General features: G+C 42.7%; 1 pseudogene; it reads right to left on the bottom strand.

Annotated features, from left to right (window-relative positions):
• Positions 1-15,271: 15,271 nt before the first annotated feature.
• LOC111820466 (uncharacterized) lies at positions 15,272-15,364 on the bottom strand (annotated as a pseudogene).
• Positions 15,365-22,122: the final 6,758 nt, after the last annotated feature.

Raw genomic sequence — 22,122 nt, forward strand, 5'->3', positions numbered from 1 at the left:
GGGGGGTCATTAGTCTATCACAGCTGATATGAACATGTATGTACAAGTATTTGTGTGGACACATGCTTTCATTTCTTTAGGAGAAGAATAGTTGGGTCATATGGTAGTTGTACACCTAACATTTTAAGAAACTGCAAAACTATTTTTCAAAGTGGTTGTACATTTTAGTGACTAATGAGGAGCCCTGGTGGTGCAGTGGTTAAATGCTTGACTGCTAAACAAAAGGTTGGTTGTTCAAACCCACCAGCCACTCTGTGGCAGAAAGATGTGGCAGTCTGCTTCTGTAAAGCTTTATTTGGAAACTCTAGTGGCATAGTGGTTAACAGCTCAGCTGATAACCAAAAGGTCGACAGGTTGAATCCACTAGCCACTCCTTGGAAAACCTATGGGCAGTTCTACTGTGTCCTGTAGGGTCGCTATGAGTCGGAATCGACTCGACGGCAACAGGTTTGGTTTTTTTGTTTGTTTGTTCGTTTTTAGTGACTAATGATGTTGACCATCTTTTCGTATGTTTATTTGCCATCCATACATCTTCTCTGGTAAAATGTCTATTCCAATCTTTCACTCATTTTTAAAGCTAGATTGTTTGTCTTCATATTCTTGAGTTGTATTTTTTATACATTTTAGATACAAGTTACTGGATATATTCTCGGCAAATATTCTCTCCCAATCTGTGGCTTGCCATTTCATTTAACAAAATTCAACACCCGTTTATGAATGAAAAACAACTCTCAGTAAACTAAGAATAGAAGGGAAATTTCTCAACCTAATAAAAAGTATCTACAAAAATTCTGTAGCTAATATCATACTCAGTGGTGAAAGAATGAATGCCTTCCTCCTTTCCCCCTAGGATCAAAAATAAGGCAAGGCTGTCTGCTGGCACCAATGCAACAAGGTAAGAAAAAATAAAAGTCCTACTGGAAAGGAAGAAATAAAACTATCTTTCTTTGCAGACCATATTATTGTCTACGTAGAAAATCCCAAAGAATCTACCAAAAAGAAAAAAAAAGTTACTAGAATTAATAAGTGAGCTTAGCAAGGTCATAAATAAGGTCAATACAAAAGTCAATTGTATTTCTGGTTACTAGCTGTATTAGTTACCTATTGCTACATAACAAATTACCCCAAAATATAGTCTCTTAAAACAATAATAAAATTTTATTATCTCAAACAGTTTCCGTGGATCAGGAATTTGACAGTGGCTGAGGTGGGACACAGGATTTCTCAAAGTTGCAGTCAAGACATTGGCTGGGACTGCAGTCATCTGAAGGCCTGACTGGGGCTGGAGGATCTGCTTCCAAGATGACTCACTCTTGTGGCTGGCAAGTCAGTGTTGGCTTTTGGCAGGAGGCCTCAGTTCCCTGCTACATACACCTCTCCATAAGGCTACTTGAATGTCCTCACAACCAAAAGAGAACAAGGCAGAACCTGCAGTGTCTTTTACAGCCTAGCCTCGAAAGTCACAATCTGTCATTTCTGCAATATCCCCTTGGTTACATAGGTCAGTCCTATTCAGTGTGAAAGGAGTGAATACCAGGAGACAAGAATCATTGAAGGCCATCACAGAGGCTTGCTACTGCCCCAGCAATGAGCAATTGGACAATGACATTTTTTAAAGTACCACTTATAATACCACCAAAAAAATCACACAAAATTCTTGTGTGAAAATCTAACAAAATAAACACACACTGGTACCAGTGACATTTTGCCACTCATCAGCTATTGCATGAAAATGGTGCATTTTTTACTTTTTTAATTAAGGAAAGAATTCCTTTGCATGGAAAATGAAACATTTAAGAATCAACCCCAAATGACTTGGCATATTCTATGACAACATAAGGGACTGAAATGCTAAACTTCAACTTTATTTTCTACTGAAGTTTTTTTATATGATTAGTGGATTTCAAAAGTGACCTTTCACCAAGTCAAATGAAATAGGGCCTTTATTGTCCTTTAACCTGGGACAGAGTTTCTCCTTCCTCATACCTGTTGCCATCAAGGCAATTTCAATCCACAGCAACCATATGGGACAGAGTGGAACTGCGTCATAGGGTTTCCAAGGAGCGGCGGGTGGATCCAAACTGCCAACCTTTTTGTTAGTGCTCTTCCTTCCTCACAGCAGTGCATTAATGTGGTTGGCCAAGAGTTGGTTCTTTACCCATCTGAAGGAGTTTATACATTGTGAAGTACTTTGTAAACTTCTGAGTGCAAAAGTATTCAAATTATCAAATGCTAATACCTTACATGCTAGAGCAAGAGTCAGCAAACTGCAACTGCTGGTTCAAAATTGGGCCCTCTGCCTGTTTTTGCAAATAAAAGTTTTATTGGAACACAGTCATGCGCATTCATTTATGTATTCTCTATAGCTCCTTTCACTCTGCAATGGCATAGTTGAATACTTGCAACAGAGACCGTACGGCAGACAAAACCTAAAATATTTACTATCTGATTCTTTATAGGAAAATCTTTCTGTGTATACTTGTCCTAGAGTAATTCAGCCTTTATTTAAAAAAAAAAAAAATCTACGTCTTTTGTGAGGAATACTTGCCAGGTAACTAATAGATAAATACACATGTAACCTGTTTATCTGCTGGTCAATCTTCCAGCAAGATCAACTTTCAAATCATATTCTTAAACTGGACATAAAGGGGGAAAAAGATCTCTAGGGACAAGAAATCACTGTTACAAAGACCTTATGCTAAAGTATAATGTCTTTTAAAAATGCAATTAAAATAAATTTATTTCATTTCTTAGTCCAAAGCATTTTAACCAAAAAAACAAATAAACACCTGTTGTCATTGAGTTGATTCTGAGTCACAGCAGCCCTATAGGACAGAGTAGAACTGCCCCTATAGGGTTTCCAATCTTTACAGAAGCAGGCTGCCACATCTTTCTCCCGAGGAGAATCTGGTGGGTTTGAAACTCCAGCCTTATGGTTAGCAGCCAAGGGGTTAACCACTGTGCCACCAGCGCTCCTCAAAGCATTTTATTGGCCGTATATTGGGGGTGGGAGTGGGGGTGGGGAGAATAGGGTTGAAGAAGGGCACTGTTTGAAGCAGACCATGGCCACAAAGGAGGTGTGGGCTGGCGGCCTGATATTAAAGCAATAGTAATCTAAAGAATAAGACAATTTTATCAAAGCACTGGATGATAATATTTGTAATACTGCTAAGCTGTCTAGAAAAGATTAACCATGTCTAAGAGCCTCTATTTAAGAGGGCTGAGATAGTTTTTTACGACTGACAGTAAAAGCACAAAACTTTAGAATTTAAAGGATTTGCTTTGGTTATCTGGGGAATTAACTTATGTTGAATAATTAGTATTATTCTTAAGATATTGTCTTAAAAAGACCTATGGTATTCATACATTGCATTGTCACTTGTCACCAATCAAACAGTCAGGATAGATAGAGCTTACGTACTGAAAACCCTTACATTTTATAACATTATTCTTATTAACAACCTACTTATTGGATCCATGTTAAGAAGGCAAATATTGATATTTTAACTTTCCCTAATTATACAAAAACAGGCCATGGTGTAAATGTGCCACCATCATTTGCTGGGGCATGACCCTGTGTGCCATCTTGGAAAGGCAGTATAGCATAATGATTGAAAGCAGAGGATTTTTGTTCCGCTGCCTAGCTTTAAACCCTGGCTCTGCCACTTACTAACTGGGCAACTTGCTTAACTTCTCTGGCCCTCAGTTTCCTCATTTCTAAGGTGGGGATAATAATAGCATCTGCCTCATAGGCTTGTTGTAAGGATTTGATGAAATAGTGCATGTAAAGCACTTGTGGTGCCCAGACACAAACTGAAAGATCATTGGCTATTTGTGCTGATGTTGGTAGGTGCTGTCAAGTCAGTTCCGACTCATGGCGACCCTATGTACAACAGAACGAAACACTGCCCAGTCCTGCACCAGCCTCACAATTGTTACTATGCTTGGGCCAATCGTTGCAACCTCTGTGTCAATCCATCTCATTCAAGGTCTTCCTCTTTTTCACTGACCCTCTACCAAACATGACATCCTTCTCTAGGGACTGGCCTCTCCCTATGGGGCTTCCGATAGGGTTTCCTTAGAAGTGAGGATGGCAAGACTTCATCTCATGTCCAAAGTACGGGAGATGAAGTCTTGCCATCCTCACTTCTAAGGACCATTCTGGCTGTATTTGTGTAGTATTAGTTATTATTAGTATTTCAGCATGTATGCCCCCTACTGGTTCTGAAGAAAGCAATGTATTTACTTATTAGCTTTGGTGATTTGCCATAAATAAAAATCGGGGTCATTTTTAAAAATTTTTTATTGTACTTTAGATGAAGGTTTACAGAACAAATAGTTTCTCATTAAACAGTTAGTACACATATTGTTTTATGACATTGGTTAACAACCCACAACATGTTAACACGCTCCCTTCTCAACCCTGGGTTCCCTATTACCAGCTTTCCTCCCCCCTCCTGCCTTCTAGTCCTTGTCCCTGGACTGTTGTGCCCCATTAGTCTCATTGTGTTTTATGGGGCTGTCTAGTCTTTGGCCGAAGGGTGAACCTCAGGAGCGACTTCATTACTAAGCTAAAAAGGTGTCCGGGGGCCATACTCTCAGGGTTTCTCCAATCTCTGTCAGGCCAGTAAGTCTAGTCTTTTTTTTTGTGAGTTAGAATCTTGTTCTCCATTTTTCTCCAGCTTTTTCCAGGACCCTCTGTTGTGATCCCTGTCAGAGCAGTCAGGAGTGGTAGTTGGGCACCATCTAGCTGTAGTGGACTCAGTCTGGTGGCGGCTGTGGTAGTGGTGGCCATTAGTCCTTTGGACTAATCTTTCCCTTGTATCTTGTTTCCTTCATTCTCCCTTGCTCTGAAGGGGTGAGACCAGTGGAGTATCCTAGACGGCTGCTCACAGGCTTTTAAAACGCCAGACGCTACTCACCAAGGTAAAATGTAGAACATTTTCTTTATAAACTATTGTTACACCAATTGAGCTAGATGTTCCCCGAGACCATAGTCTTGGGGTCATTTTTGGTAGTCTTACATTAATAGAATAATCCCGTGGATTTTTTCTCCTTAAGTAATTTTAATGGTCTGGAATGCTATAATGATCTGGTGGCATAGTGGTTAAGAGCCACAGCTGCTAACCAAAAGGTTGGCAGTTCAAATCCACCAGCCACTCCTTGGAAACCCTATGGGGCAGTTCTATTCTATCCTATAGGGTTGCTATGAGTCAGAATCAACTCAGCAGCAATGGGTTTTATGGGGGCATTTTCAAGACAACTCTAAAGCAGAATGCTGTTCAAGTAGTCATACTTCTGTCTTACATGGTGCCCTTTTACATGCATTAGCCTTGCTGTTTCCATAGGTCCCTTGGAATACTATCATGAAGGCGACTGGCTTATTGGACTTCACCTTTTAGTATTGTTACAGCCTCTTGGTGGTATGTTACCGTATTCCACAAGCTCAGTACACTGTTTGCAAAGATTTTCATCAGACAGAAAAGTCAGCATCAGCATCAGATCAAGTGGCATCAGTAGTAGGATCTACCATTTACCTTTCTCTGTGGACTGATCTCTGATAGAATGGAAATCTTGCCCAATTTTCAGACTGTTGCTATTGTTGGGTGGGGCAAACGGTTAAGCACTTGACTACCAGCCCAAAGGTTGGTGGTTCAAACACACCCAAAGGTGCCTCAAAAAAAAAAAGGTCTGGCTTCTGAAAGGTCACAGCCTTGGAACCCCTATGGCATGCGGTTCTACTCGACAACACATGGGGTCATCATGAGTATGAATAGACTTAATGGCAACTAGTAGGTAGGTAGGGAGCTGTGGTCGCCATTCCTGCCACTGCCTGTCTTTATTACGCTACACGGGCGAGTACAGTGTCAGACACTGAGAATTTCGAGGAAGCCTAAGGAAACCTCTCCAAAGTGAACAGGATCACTCCTAGGCCTCAGGCATCTTGCAGATCAAACAAATCTTGACCCGGAACAACTTTTGGCTTTTTGTAGTGATGGATTTCTGCCGAGTCTTCCATTTAACTTCTTCAACAACCTCCTGACAATTTTTGCAGATAATCTCATTCCCAGGCATGTGCTTTCTTCTTCTAAAAGGAGAATTATGCCTGGGGAGGGTTTATTTGTTCACAGGTCATAGAACTCTCTCAGACATGGGAAGCTGAGCACAGGTTTCCGGGGGTCACGTTTCTCCTGGTTCCTTCTCCCCTGGCCACATGTCTTCAATTCCCCCACCGGGCTCTGGAGATGAGTTTATAAGCTGTGAGGTCTTGCTTTTTTAAATTGTTTCTGCCAGTACCCTTGCTCAGAAACCTCTGCTTGCGGGTCATTCTTCTGCCGCAGAAGCTCCACCTGCTTGGCCACAGGCTCAACTTCCTGTACCTACCCCTGACGAGTCGTGTCCCTCTGCAAAAGAGAGGCCTGTAACTACAAGTTCCAAACCAGTAATGTCTTCCCAAGATCGGCAGTAAGCTGGAGACCTTGTTGGAGGTCCTGGTGGCCAGACCACAGTTTCATCTGTCTCCTCCACCAAAGTGGACGCTCTGCCACTCCTTACGGGGACAGCACCAGCCATCTCACCTCCCCGCGGCCCGGAGCTCTCGCGGCCCCTCCGCCCACGGGCTGCACTGCCGCCATCCCCACTCTGCCACGCGGCCCTGGGTCCCTGGCTCATTTCCTGCCGCCTAACATCTGACTCCCAGGAGCAAGGGTCCCACTAGCGCGCTAGCAGACTCCACCCGTAGCATTCCGGGCGACTCGGTGGATTTGCAAAACACGGGGTTGTGATTCCAACCCTGGCAGCACCTCGGCCAATCGGAGCTGGCCACGGCGAGAGGCGGCGCCTTCGTCCAATCGCGTCTTTCCGACAACCCCCCGCCAGCCCAGGCTCAAGTGGAAGCAGCCAATGAGACCCCCGGAAAAAAAGAGGGCGGGGAAAACGGAAGAGGTGAGGTCAAAAGACCCCGCCTTACACACTGCGAGTGGAGGTTCTGGGCATGCGTGAGGGAGCCTGAGGCGGTAAGGCGGTGGCGGTATCCGCGGTGGTGCCTGTCATTAATTCTCTGCATGAATCTTTTTAATTGCATGAATCTTTTTAAACCCCTTGTCCACACTGTGAGAGTTAGTTCCGTTAAAACTAAACATACTGCACTGATTCTCTTTTCCAAGCACTGCAGGTGACACCACATTATCTAACACATGGACTGAGTGAGGGCGCCTGGGTCAATCTGTATAAGAAGCATTCAAAAACCCATTGACCTCGAGTAGATTCCAACTCATAGCAACCCAGTAGGACAGAACAGAACTGCTCCATAGGGTTTCCAAGGCTGTAAATCTTTACGGAAGCAGACTGCCCCATCTTTCTCCAGTGGTAGAGGCTGGTGGGTTTGAACGACCACCTTTCAGTTACCAGCTGAGCTCTTAACCACTGTGCCACCAGGGCTCCTTCATAAGAAGAAGCATTAGTAAAGTTAATGTCGCTCTGACTTTTTTTAGAATAAAGATAAACATTAGTAGAAGATCATATTTTCTTCTCGCATTTCAATGGATCAGTTCGCATTGTCCCCCAAAGTACCAGTGACTCACCTCTGAGACTCTGCCCTAGGAAGCTTCATTTTGTTGTCTGGGGGCGGGGGGGGGGGCAAATGTGTCCATAAACTCTACAGACAGACTGCCTGGACTTGAGTCCTGTCCCTGTCGCATACTTTCGGAGTAATCTTGGACAAGTTAATTTACATCTCTGTGCTTTGTCCTCATCTTTAAGATAAGATCAACAGTATCTATCTCAGAATTTCAATGAGGATCAAATGAATTAATATGAAAGTGCTTCGAACAATGTGTAACCCATAATAAGCACTTAATAAATGATGTCACTTTGAGGAATAAAGGGCACCTGACCCAAGCCATGGTATTTTCAGTTGCCTCATATGCATGCAAAAGCTGGACAATGAATAAGGAAGACCAAAGAAGAACTGATGCCTTTGAATTATGGTGTTGGCGGAGAACATTGAATATACCACAGACTGCCAGAAGAACAAACAAATTTGTGTTGGAAGAGGTACAGCCAGAATGCTCCTTAAAAGCAAGGATGGCAAGACTTCATCACACATACTTTGGGCATGTTATCAGGAGGGAGCAGTCCCTGGAGAAGGACATCATGCTTGGTAACGCAGAGGGTCAGCAAAATGAGGAAGACCCTCAATGAGATGGATTAACACAGTGTCTGCAACAATGGGCTCAAACATAGCAACGATTATGAGGATGGCACAGGACCAGACAGCGTTTTGTTCTCTTGTCCATAGGGTCGCTATGACTCGGAACAGACTCGACAGCACCTAACAACAGCAACAAAATAATGATGATGTTGAATAAGTGGGTATAGTTCAAGAGCAGTTAGGGCCTCACTAGTGTTATCTGTCCTTCTTTATTAATTATAGTCTTTGGAGTCAGACAAACCCAGTTCCAAATTAGTCCCCCCAGTGTGAGCCTTTCATGAAATTTACTTAAAATCTCTGATCCTTGGTTTTCTCCACTGTAAATGAGAGTTGGTGTAAGGATAAAATGACAGAAATGAATATAACTTGCTTGACATAGTGTAAGACACACAGTACTAAGTGAGAATTGTAATGGAGACTATCATGTGTTCACCAATCTTCATTTCCTTCTCCTTCAGGGCATACTACTATACTATAATTCCCAGCCTCCTGTGCGGTTAGGTGGGGCTACAAGACTGAGTTCTGGTCAATGTAATGTGGACAGAAGTGAGGTGCATACTTCCAGGCCTGCCTTCCTCCCCAATCAGTTTCCCTGACTGCGGAGCTGGAAGTGATAGTGGAACCAGAAGATGGAAGGTTCCAGAATCCCTGCAGTACCACCTAGAGCAGAGTGGTTCAACTAGGAAAACCCCCTTGAGACTGCCATGCCAAGGAAAAGGAAATTTTTATTGTGATGCACCCCAGAAATGGTGGGCACAGCCGTTAGCCAACCTAATACAGAGCCGTTTCTATTATTACTGTAACATTGCCATTAGTATCCCTCAACATTTCTGGCCCCAGTTGGCACAAGATTAACTGTGCTTTTGAGAGTGTATTGTGTTGTGATGATGTCTTAAATGTGTGCACACTGCTCCTCAACAAGATTCTAAGTCCCACTTTGAGTTGTGTTTATTTTACGACCCCTCACAACTGGCCCTGTGGCCCACCTCCGCAGGGTCTGTATTAGTGTCCTAGAGCTGCCACAACAAAATACCACAGCCTAGGATAACATCTTCAAAGACTCTATTTTCAAACAAGATTATGTTTACAGGTGCAGGGGTTAGGACCTCAACATATCTTTTTTATGAGACACAATTCAATCTGTAACTGTGCCCAGTTCCTCAAACAATGCCTGTGGAATGACAAAAGGGTTAAATATTCATAGGTGAGGTGGAAGGGTTGTTTCTTATTCATTGCATCAGTGGCCCACCTTTTTTTCTCCTCTCTTCTCTTTTCCTTTTAATGGGTTCTTTTGTACATTCACTCATTGATTTAGCAAATATTTATTGAGCTTCTAGTCTGTGCCACATACTGCGTTAAGACTCAGGCATATAGCAGTGAACACGTAAACACAGTCTCTTTCCAAGGATCTTATAGTCTAATGGGAAAGTAAGAGAAGTAAACAGTGTATTCAGTGAAAAACACTGGCCCATAAGCTCTGTGAGCATCATGTCTGTCTTATAAACCATGGCATCTCTGGGCCTAGTATTGAACAAGTGATGGAGTAAGAAAATTGGTGCTATGGTGGTTTAGAGGTGGGTACTGATAGGGAAGGGCTCTTGAAAGAGGTGATGGCCAAGCTAAGTCCTAAGGTTGAGTGGGATTCACCTACACAAAGGAGATTATGTGGAAATGGGGGGACTTTATTCAAGGCAAAAGTAACAGCACGTACCAAGATCTGGAAATAAGAAAAAGGCCACTTTCTTGGAACTTCAAGTCATCACACTGGTAGATGGCTTTGGAAGGGGGAGGAGGTGAGAGATGTGGCTAGAGAGGTAAGAAGGGCCAGATCATCTTCAAGAATGCTGAGGAGCTTGGCCTGAGGCACTAATAAAGACCTGGCTAGACTGGTAGCTGGTATTTCCCTGGTTAACTCCTCCACCGAAAAGAATGAAGAGTAACCATGGGAGCAAATCAACTCAGCCTCTCAAAGCTGGGGCGGGAACTGAGCACCTGGGAAAAGCCACTGCTTGCCACTCCAGAAGAGTGTGTAGACCCTGACCTGTGAGGACGCAGCCCAGGGAAGCCCAATTGTCTCATTATTCTTGCTGTATTTTAGATTCCACACCTGGGTCCCACTGGTGTGTCATTCCCCCTCTGGCTGTTGTTTGTGCCTGGTTCTCCACTGGGATGATGGCAGTCTGTAGCACAGTAGCACGAGCCCTTATGCTCTCCATGATCAGCATCCATCAGTCTTAATGTGTCCTTTTTAGAACAACTTTGCAATTAGCTGATAACCCACTGGCCCAGGCAAGTGGGCTAGAATATGTCTTCATTCGGCTTATTGGCTAAGAAATAAACAAGAGATTCATATAGGCTGCTTAGTTATTTGAACTTATTTACAACATTTTCTTAAATTTTCCTTTAGTTATTTCTCTCTTTTTGTCTTGATCTAACCCTGGACCAAGAATTTTGCCATGAAACACATTCAGTATGTATGGTGAAGTGAGTTTCTTTATGTGGCCTTTTGCCTTGGTTCTTTGGAAAAACAGCTTGAGAGATTTTCCCCCTAAGCCGTGAGGAGTCATCTTTGCTCTAGTTTTCTACCCTAGAGGCTTTGTTACTTTTGTCCAGGTCAATTGACATTTCCTGAGTAAACTGTAAACAACTTGATGGTTTCATACTTTTTGTCTGGTCCTGGGCTGCAGTCTACCCTGTGATTGGGATTGGTGCAAAGATTGGTCAATAGACTATGCAAATGAGGTGACTATAGCCTACTATACAAATGAAGTATCTGTGGCCTACTGATAGGGGATTGGTGAGTTTGTGCCCCCTGCCCCCCACTGGGAGTAGCCATGCCTTCAAATTGACAGGGAGTTGTATGTGTGTATATATGTATATGTATATATATACATATACACGCAGCCAGCCCCACAGAGGTTTTTCAGACCAGGGCTTTGAACCAGTTCATTCTGGTTCCAACCCCTGCTAAGAATTTGCATTTCTAACAAGTTCCCGGGAAGTTATACATAAGAATCACCTGGGGATCTTGTTAAAATGTGAATTCTGATTCAGTGTATCATTTGCACTGATAGCGAAGGCCCTCAAGGAGCTGAGAAAGCTGTCCTGCACTGAAGAAGGGAGGCTTTGCCTATATGCTTCCTGATCTTGATCCTGAGTTGTAGCCTGTTGATCCTGATCCTGAGTTGTACCCTGTTGCTTCCTTAATAAACCATTAACAATAAGTATGGTCTGTGAGTTCTATGTGGCCATTGCAACAGATTATCAAACCCAGAAGAGAAGTAAAGAGTGCCATGGGAAGGATGACTGGTGTCAGAACTGGTAAAAAGGTTGGAGGGTGGAGGTATGTCTGATTTCCACCTCATAGAAATCAGCCTTGGGCTGATATATATATTTTTTTTTTTTTGGCTTTAACAAAGAGAAGTTTCTTCTGTCACAGTCCAGTAGACTACAAGTCCAAATTCAGGGCATCAGCTCCAGGAGAAGGCTTTCTCTCTCTGTTGGCTCTGAAGGGAAGTCTTTGTGATGCATCAGTCTTCCCTTGGTCTGGGAGCATCTCAGCGCAGGAACCTCAGGTCCAAAGGACGTGCTCTGCTCCCAGCACTGCTTTCTTGGTGATGTGAGGTTCCCGTGTGTCTCTGCTCACTTCTGTCTTTTATATCTCAAAAGTTATTGGCTTAGGACACTATCTGATCTTGTAGACCTCATCAGTATAACTGCCACTAATCCATCTTATTACATCATAGTGATAGAGTTTTCAACACACAAGGAAATCTCATCAGATTACAAAATGGTACACAATCATACAATACTGAGAATCATGATGCAGCCAAGTTGACAGATATTTTGGGGGGACACAATTCAATTCATGACATTGATGTTTATGCATTTCATTTTTGATGATTTACAATTTTCCTAGATTCGTATGTTGTACATTCCATGTTCCGATTGTTAATAAATGTTTGCAGTTCTTTCTTCTCATTTTGAATCATGCCACGTCAGCAAATGGACGTCCCAAAAGCTTGACTCCATCCATATCATTAAGGTCAACTCTACTTTGAGGAGGCAGCTCTTCCCCAGTTGTATTTTGAGTGTCTTCCAACCTGAGGGGTTCGTTCATGTTTCGGCGCTATATCAGACAATGTTCTGCTGCTGTTCATAAGGTTTTCCCTGGCTAATTCTTTTCAGAAGTAGACTGCCAGGTCCTTCTTCCTAGTCTGTTTTTTTGAATTGTACTTTATATGAAGATTTACAGAACAAATAGTTTCTTATTAAACAGTTAGTACATATATTGTTTTATGACAATGGTTGACAATCCCACAACATGTCGACACTGTGCCTTCTCAACCTTGGGTTCCCTATTACCAGCTTTCCTGTCCCCTCCTGCCTTCTAGTCCTTGTTTCTGGACTGTCGTGCCCCATTAGTCTCATTTGGGGCTGTCTAATCTTTAGCTGAAGGGTGAACCTCGGGAGTGACTTCATTACGAAATAAAAGGATGTCCATGGGCCATACTCTCGGGGTTTCTTCAGTCTCTGTCAGGCCAGTAAGTCTGATCTTTTTTTGTGAGTTAGAATTTTGTTCTACATTTTTCTCCAGCTCTGTCCAGGACCCTCTGTTGTGATCCCTGTTAGGGCGGTCAATAGTGGTAGCCAGGCACCATCTAGTTGTACTGGATTCAGTCTGGTGGCGGCTGTGGTACTTGTGGTCCATTAGTCTTTTGGACTAGTCTTTCCCTTGTATTCTGTTTTCTTCATTCTCCCCTGCTCCCGAAGGGGTGAGACCAGTGGAATATCTTAGATGGCTGGTCACAGGCTTTTAAAACGCCAGACACTGCTCACCAAGGTAGAATGTAGAACATTTTCTTTATAAACTGTGTTATGCCAATTGAGCTAGATGTTCTCTGAGACCATGGTCCCCACAGCCCTCTGCCCAGCAATTCTGTCCCTCAGGGAGTTTGGTTGTGTCTATGGAGCTTCCATGACCTTTCCTTGTACAAGTTGTGCTGGCTTCCCCAGTATTGTGTACTGTCTTACCCTTCACCAAAGTTTCCACTTATCTATTGTCTATTTAATATTCCCCCCCACCCCTCCCATCCCTTGTAACCAACAAAGATTGTTTCTTTTTGTGTGTAAACCTTTTCAAGAGTTTTTACAGTAGTGGTCTCATACAATGTTTGTCCTTTTGTGATTGATTTATTTCACTCAGCACAATGTCCTGCAGTTTCATCCATGTTACGAGATGCTTCCCAGATTCATCACTGTTCTTTATCATTGTGTAGCACTCCATTGTGTATATGTACCATAGTTTGTTTATCGATTCATCTGTTGATGGACATCTAGGTTGTTTCCATCTTTTTGCTGTTGTGAACAATGCTGCAGTGAACATGGGTGTGCATATGTCTATTCATGTGATAGCTCTTATTTCTCTAGGTTATATTCCTAGGAGTGGGATTTCTGGATCGTATTTATTTCTATTTCTAGCTTTCTAAGGAAGCACCATATCATTTTCCAAAATGGTTGTATCATTTTGTATTCCTTGGACTGATCTTGGTTCATGTTAGCCCCGCCTGAAGTTAGACAGGTTCTGATTCTACTATTACTACTCCTGTCATTTTACAGTATGGCACAGTGGTTAAGAGCACAAGTAACTAGTCCAGACAGCTAGTAAGGACCAGATTCAGGAGTTGAACCCATTTTTGTCTCAGTTATCTAGGGTTGCTGTAACAGAAATACCACAAGTGAATGACTTTAACAAAGAGAAATTTATTCTGTCACAGTCTAGTAGGCTACAAGTCCAAATTCAGGTCAGCTTCAGGGGAAAGCTTTCTCTCTCTGTTGGCTCTGGAGAATGGTACTTGTCATCAATCTTCCCGTAGTCTACAAGCGTCTTAACACAGGAAGCTCGGGTTCAAAGGACATGCTCTGCTCCTGGTGCTGCTTTCTTGGTGGTATGAGGTCCCCTACTCTGCTTGCTTCCCTCTCCTTTTATCTCTTGTAAGATAAAAGGTGGTGCAGGCCAACCCCCCCACCCCAGGAAACTCCCTTTACATTGGATCAGGGATGTGACCTTACCAAGGGTGTTATAATCCCACCCTAATCCTCTTTAACATAATCTAATCTTGCCTCATTAACCACAGGCAGAGTTTAGGATTTACAACACATAGGAAAATTACAATCACAAAATGGAGGACAACCACACAATACTGGGAATCATGGCCTAACTAAGTTGACACATATTTTTGGGGGACACAGTTCAATCCATGACAGACACCCTGAGTGAAGAAAACCAAAGACTCAAGGAAGCAGTTAGTCCAAAGGGGTAATGGCCCACATGAACCACAGCCTCCATTTGCCTGAGAACAGAAGAATTAGATGGTGCCCGGCTATCACTACAGACAGCTCTGCTCCTACCAGGAATACAGTAGAAGGTCCCAGTTAGAGTGGGAAAAAAAATGTAGAACAAAATTCAAATTCACAAAAAAGACCAGACTTACTGGTCCCTCCTCACTTTCCTGACAACATATTTATACGAGGTTGCATTTCCTTCATAAACTTGAGCCAAGATGACATATCACAACAGATTGAATTCAGAAGTAGCTGTGAGAATCCAGCTGTTTTCAATTAAGCCAGACATTAAAGGATTTACAAAAATTTAAAACAATGAAATTTTTTCTTGGTTAAAAAAAAAAAAAGTCTTGGAAAATAGAAGTATTTTCCGTAAAAGCATAGTATTTATGTTAACATGTAACGGGTTCATTGTTATTTTTAAATAAATTAAATAATAAATACAATTTTCTCAGTTTTATTTCTAGTATGGTAAATATGGACAAATACAACTCACATAAACAAAATCTTATTAGGGTTCTCTTAAGTGTGAAAAGAGGGTCTAATACCAAAAAGTTTGAGAACTGCTGATTTAGAGTGTTGACTATGTGCCAGAAGCACTTTCTTGATATCAAATTAGATTTTTTTTCCATCTAATCTTTTTTTTCTCTCCCTCTCTTTTTTTTTTTTTTTTTTTAATTGTACTTTGGGTGAAAGTTTATAGCTCAAGTTAATAAAAATATGGAACGCTTCACAAATTGCTCAGAGGCCATGCTAATCTTCTCTGTGTTGTTCCAGTTTTAGTACATGTGCTGCAGAAGCAAGCGCTCAAATTAGATTTTGAAATCTATTATTCCCTCAGGGCCCACACCTCTGAGGTCCTGGCCACAGAGGACAAACCAAGAACCTGTTGCTGTTGAGTTGATTCCGACTCATAATGACCATAAATGGCAGAGTAGAACTGCCCCATAGAGTTTCCAAGACTGTAAATCTTTACGGAAGCAGACTGCCACATCTTTCTCCCATGGAGAGGCTAGTGGGTTCGAACCACTGACCTTTCAGTTAGCAGCCAAATGCTTAATCACTTCACCACCAGGGCTTCTTACAGAGGGCAAGACATGATTAATAAATGCTCCTGCCTGAGACCCTCCTTTATCCTACTACTTTTATCCTACCACCGCTACCTCATGCCAGCTCCACCAATGGGTATGGCTCCCTGGGACTCTGTGTTGAGAAGCCTTCTGAAGTGGCTTGGCAGGATAGAGGCCCTTGGTTCAGAAAGTCTCCATGGGCACAGAAAGAGGGCAGGTAGGATGCCTTTCTGGCACTTGCCAATCCTGTTCTTAATGGGGGCTCCTCCTTAGAGAGGTACCTCTTCATTCTTTTCCTTCCTCAAATGCAATACCTCAATAATTTTTTCACTGCTTTTTCTCAGCCAAAGTTCCCAAGTTTTAAATCTTACCTCACTTTTCTTTTATTCCATAGTCTCTGCTCTTTCCCACCTTTCCTCCTCTTCCACCGGTGTCGTTCCCCTAGGTAAAAATGGAGAGCAAATTTATAAGAACTAGGTGTGATTTGAAGAGAAGGTGCCAGGGCTCCATGCCCAGAACACCGTGTGTCATTGAGCCCCTCCAAAGAGACTTTGCTTTTAGCCACTGAGAGTTCATTGCTAAGACTCAGATGCTGTCTTTCCTGGTATAAGCAAGAGGTCTGAGCAGGGCCCCCTGCTGCAGGTTCAGATGCTGGAGCTTGTATTTTTAGCTCAAGGCTCTCATTCCTGTTGGAATGCACATTCCCTCAGATGGGGCCACATTTGCAACAGCCACCAGCCAGCCTGCGGTCCCCTCCCAGTGCCCAGACACTGCCCCCTCCGTGCCTTTGTTCAAGTTGGCCTCTCCATCTGGAATGCTCTTCCCCAATATCCTCTGATTAAAACCACTCTTCCTTCAAGGACTGGCTTCAGAACACCTGCTCCCTTAGTCTCCCTAGCTGGAATTAATTTCTCCCCATTAAGGATCTCATGGCATTTCTCTCCTCCCCTCGAGTTAAGAAGACCACATTTTCTGGACTGAAAATCTGACTTAAGCGCTCTCTCATTAGTACAATTACACTTTGAAGAACAGGTGCAGAGAATATGAAATCAGGCCCATCCAGAAATTCTGGAACATATGATCATTACACAAGTTACAGGCCTTACATCCTGGATCATTATTGCAAGTTAGCTGTGGGCATATTGCCTGAAGTCCCTCTGCAGTTCTGGGGAGGGAGGAAGCACTAGACCAGGTGAGAACCAGACCCCAAGAGATTCAGACCCATCTCAGACCCATGTTTGGCATGTTAATGAGAGCTCAATAAATCGTATTTTTTATTATGTTTTTTTTTTAATGCCCCTTAACTTGCAAATGTCTTGAGCGAAGGCATAGTTTATTTCTTTTCTTGCCATTTCTCAGCACTCTGATGAGCCTTGACATAATAGATCTCAGTAAACATTTTCTGAAGTTAAATGGAAGGTCTTCTTTAGAAAGTCTAAAGGATAAATGAAGGCATGGGTGGGGGAAAGCAAGAGGGCCTGCGAACCTGAAAGGAGCTGTGGAAGATTATCTGCAAAGATAAAAAACAAAACAAAAAAAGTTGGCGTGGACTCCACTCCAACTCTTGGAGACCCCATGTGTGTCAGAGTAGAACGGTGCTTTATAGGGTTCTCAATGGCATTTCTTCTAAGGCGCCTCTGGGTGGACTTGAACCTCCAACTTTTTGGTTAGCAGCCGAGTGTATTACGTTTGCACCACCCAGGGACTCGACTGTAAAGATGGCAACAATAAATCTTCCCCTACTATGCCGCTCCTCCCATCAAGAGGTGAAGTTTATTTCCCCTTCCCTTCAGTCTGAGCTGGTCCTTCAACTAGCTTTGACCAATAGGATACAGCGGAAGTGATGCCTCTAAGAGGCCTGTCAGCTTCCACTTTCACTCTGAAACCCAGCTGCCATGCTGTAAGGAAGCCCAGACTATTTTGCTGGAAAGAGAGGCCACATCTAGAAGCCCAGAAGATGAGAAGCCAAGTAGAGGAAGAAGCTGAATGAGCCGCATGTGTTACCCCAGTCAACACCATGTGGGAGAGAAGAACCACCCAATCAACCCACCAAATTGTGAGAAATAACAAATTGTTGTTGTACTAAGCCACTGAGTTTGGCGACTGTTGGCTGTGCAGCAATAGGTGACTGAAACAGGAGGCTCTGGTGTGTCTGAGAGTAAGAAGAAATAACAGTTAACAACCAACATGGGGTGAATGCCTGCTAGATGCCAACTAGTGCTAACAGCCAATGCACATAATCTCATTCAATTCTCACAACAAACCTCTTCCCTAATTTTCAGAGGCTCAGAAAAGTGTAGTTACTTGTCTAAATGTGGATAGGGATAGAATTTGACACAAGTCTGTTTGACTCCAAATCCAGCATTTTTAACCATTGCTTTATGCTGGGATGCAGTCACAGGGGGAAGGACCTAAATCCAGGGCCTGCTTCTTAGTTTAACTTGGACAGCCTCTGCTCACCGTGGAGTCAGCAGATATTACACTTGGCCACGTCATGGAATCTTGGCCTTGAAACCAGACGGGGTCCACGTGACAAGCTTCTGGAGCTTCCATGCGGGCTGTGTGCCTGGCCCAGTCCTTTAAAAGTTGGCTCCATGATTGCATTTGCAAGTGTTGCATGGCCTCCCACTTCCTTTTCCCACAATGGGATGTTAGTTTTTCCAGAGCTTGTTGTGGGCTGGATGGCTGGAAGGACTCCCCCAACCACAGCAGTACAGCACAGCATCTAGCAGCCAGGCAGTGGTGGGTGAAGGTCCTTGAGCCTCAGTTTACTGATCTGTAAAACAGGGCAATAATAGACCCTAACTCACAAAATCATTGTGAAGAGGCCCTGATTTACAGAAAGGTGGGTGCTACCACAGTACATCCTCAACAAGTGTGTGTTGTTTCTTTCTGCTTGTCTTTCCTTTCCAAAACTGTCATGAGCTCCCTGTGTGAACCTGGGCAAGTCACTAAACCTGTCTGCATTCTAATTTCCTCAACTTTGCTATTTTCTTTATAATAACTGTGATGATATAAGAAGGCCCCGCTGAACATCTTCCCTACCTGGCAGGCAGTCTCTTGAGGATCAGTGTCCCCAGGAGCCTTGGACCAATCATTATGTTCTTCTCTCACCTTCCTCCTTTGTTCTCTGAGTCTTGGAGGCAGGAGAAATCCCAGATCCCAACCCCTGAGACAGCCTGAGACCACAGGCAGCAGCTCGCACACCTGCCCCAGCATCTTAGCCTTGTTCTTCTCTAGGAAAAAGACTCAAGCTTTGAAGGCTGGCAAAGCTAGGGTCACCTGAAAGTGCTCAGTCCATGGTAACTATTATTGATGGAAGAATGAGAGAAGCCTGGGGAACTCCTAGACTGTCCAGGCAAAGGCATGATTTTGACAGCTTTTCGGATTTCCCTCTTGGGCACCAGTAGGGTCAAGTTCCTTCTCTGACTCTCAAGTTCCTCCCTCCCTTCATTCCTTCCTTCTTTCATTCAATAACCTCTTGTCGAGCACCTACTATGTGCCACAGATTATGTGCTAGATTCTGGGGAATGAAATAATGAATAATTTGGTGACTGAATGAATGAGTTCCCAGTTTTGTAGGGGAGACAGACATATAAAGAAATGATGGCCACCGGCAAGACTGGAACTAGGATGAGAGAGCGTCAAAGTGTGCTGATGGCGGCACACACAGGAACTCACTGTTTATGCTGGGCAGTCAGGGAGGCTTCCAGGGTAGCTGGCAAGGAGGAACACTTGGCCCTCAGAAACATGTGGATGACAGAGAAGGGAGGGTCATCTTGTGAACACTAGGGTTTAGACAAGGAGAAACCAGAGCAAACCGAAGAGAGAGAAGCGAGGGCATAAAAGATAACTTCCAGATGAGCTAAAAATGAAACAAAAACAAACAACCTTGAATCTGACAAATGGCAGGACTTTTCATATTCTGCACAAAATTAATGCAAAAGAAATCCATAGCTAACCATAAAGTAGTTATAAAAGAAAATCATGGATAAAGAAACACATTTACAAGCATTGTACAAAAATATCCACCCTGCGCCTGTCAGTCTGTCATAATGTGGTGGCTTGTGTGTTGCTGTGATACTGGAAGCTAAGTCACTGGTATTTCAAATACCAGCAGGGTCACCCATGGTAGACAGTTTTCAGCGGAGCTTCCAGACTAAAACAGACTAGGAAGAAGGATCTGGTGGTTTACTTCTGAAAAAATTGGCCAGTGAAAACTTTATGAATAGCAGCAGAACATTATCTAATATAGTGTCAGAAGATGAGCCCCTCAGGTTGGAAAGTACTCAAAATATGACTGGGGAAGAGCTGCCTCCTAAAAATAGAATCCATCTTAATGACATTGATGGAGTCAAGCTTTCGAGACCTTCATTTGCTGATGTGGCACAACTCAAAATGAGAAGAAACAGACCATCACTAATAATCAAAACGTGTAATGTACGAAGTATGCATCTAGGAAAATTGGAAGTCATCAAAAGTGAAAAAGAACACATAAACATCGATAACCTAGGCATTAGTGAGCTGAAATGGACTGGTATTGGACATTTTGAATCAGACAATCACATGGTCTCCTATGCTAGGAATGACAAATTGAAGAGGAATGGCATCACATTCATTGTCAAAAAGAACATTTCAAGATCTATCCTGAAGTACAACACTGTCAACGATAGGATAATGATAATAATACACCTACAATAAAGACCAGTTAATAGTCTATTACTCAAATTTACCCACCAACCACTAATGCCAAAGATGAGGAATTTGAAGATATTTACCAATTTCTGCAGTCTGAAATTGATCAAACATGCAATCAAGGTGCATTGATAATTACTGGTGATTGGAATGCAAAAGTTGAAAACAAAGAAGGACTGGTAGTTGAAAAATATGGCCTTGGTGATAGGAACAACACTCGAGATCAAATGATGGAATTTTGCAAGACCAACAACTTATTCATTGGAAATACTTTTTTTCAACAACATAAATGGTGACTATACACGTGGACGTTACCAGATGGAAAACACAGGGATCAAATCAACTACATCTGTGGAAATAGACAATGGAAAGTCTCAATTATCATCAGCCAGAACAAGGCCAGGGGCCAACTATGAAACAGACCATCAATTGCTCATATGCAAGTTCAAGTTGAAGTTGAAGAAAATTAGAACAAGTCCACAAGAGCCAAAATATGACCTTGAGTATATCCCACCTGAATTTAGAGACCATCTCAAGAATAGATTTGACGCATTGAACACTAATGACTGAAGACCAGACGAGTCGTGGAATGACATCAAGGACATTATACATGAAGAAAGCAAAAGGTCATTAAAACAACAGGAGAGAAAGAAAAGACCAAAATGGAAGTCAGGAGAGACTCTGAAACTTGCTCTTGAACATGGAGTAGTTAAAGCGAGTGGAAGAAATGATGAAGTAAAAGAGCTGAACAGAAGATTTCAAAGGGCAGCTTGAGAAGTCAAAGTATTATAATGAAATGTGCAAAAGACCTGGAGTTAGAAAATGAAAAGGGAAGACACGCTCAGCATTTCTCAAGCTGAAAGAACTGAAGAAAAAATACAAGCCTTGAGTTGCAATTTTTAAGGATTCCATGGGCAAAATATTGAACAATGCAAGAAGTATCAAAAGAAGATGGAAGGAATACAGAGTCACTGTACCAAAAATAATTGGTTGATGTTCAACCATTTCAGGAGGTAGCATATGATCAAGAATTGATGGTACTGAAGGAAGAGGTCCATGCTACACTAAGGGCATTGGCAGAAAACAAGGCTCCAGGAATTGACGGAATACCAATTGAGATGTTTCAACAAACAGATGCAGTGCTAGAGGCTCTCACTTGTCTATACCAAGAAATTTGGAAGACAGCTACCTGGCAACTGACTGGAAGAGATCCATATTTGTGCCCATTCCAAAGAAAGGTGAGCCAACAGAATGCAGAAATTATCAAAGAGTATCATTAATATTACACACAAGTAAGATTTTGCTGAAAATCATTCAAAAGCAGTTGCAGGAGTCCATTGACAGGGAACTGCCAGACATTCAAGCCAGATTCAGAAGAGGATGTAGAATGAGGGATATCATTGCTGCTGTCAGATGTATCCTGGCTGAAAGCAGAGAATACCAGTAAGATGTTTACCTGTGTTTTATTGGCTATGCAAAGGCATTTGACTGTGTGGATCATAACAAATTATGGATACCACTGCAAAGAATGGGAATTCCAGAACACTTAATTGTGCTCTTTAGGAACCTATACATAGACCAAGAGGCAGTGGTTTGAACATAACAAGAGGATATTTCGTGGTTTAAAATCAGGAAAGGTATGCGTCAGGGTTATATCCTTTCATCATACTTACTCAATCTGTATGCTGAGCAAATAATCCGAGAAGCTGGGCCATATGAAGAACATGGCATCAGGATCGGAGGAAGACTCGTTAACAATCTGCGATATGCAGATGACACAACCTTGCTTACTGAAAGTGA

The sequence above is a fragment of the Trichechus manatus genome, unplaced genomic scaffold (genome assembly GCF_000243295.1).
Source record: "Trichechus manatus latirostris isolate Lorelei unplaced genomic scaffold, TriManLat1.0 scaffold00038, whole genome shotgun sequence".
Taxonomy (NCBI): domain Eukaryota; kingdom Metazoa; phylum Chordata; class Mammalia; order Sirenia; family Trichechidae; genus Trichechus; species Trichechus manatus.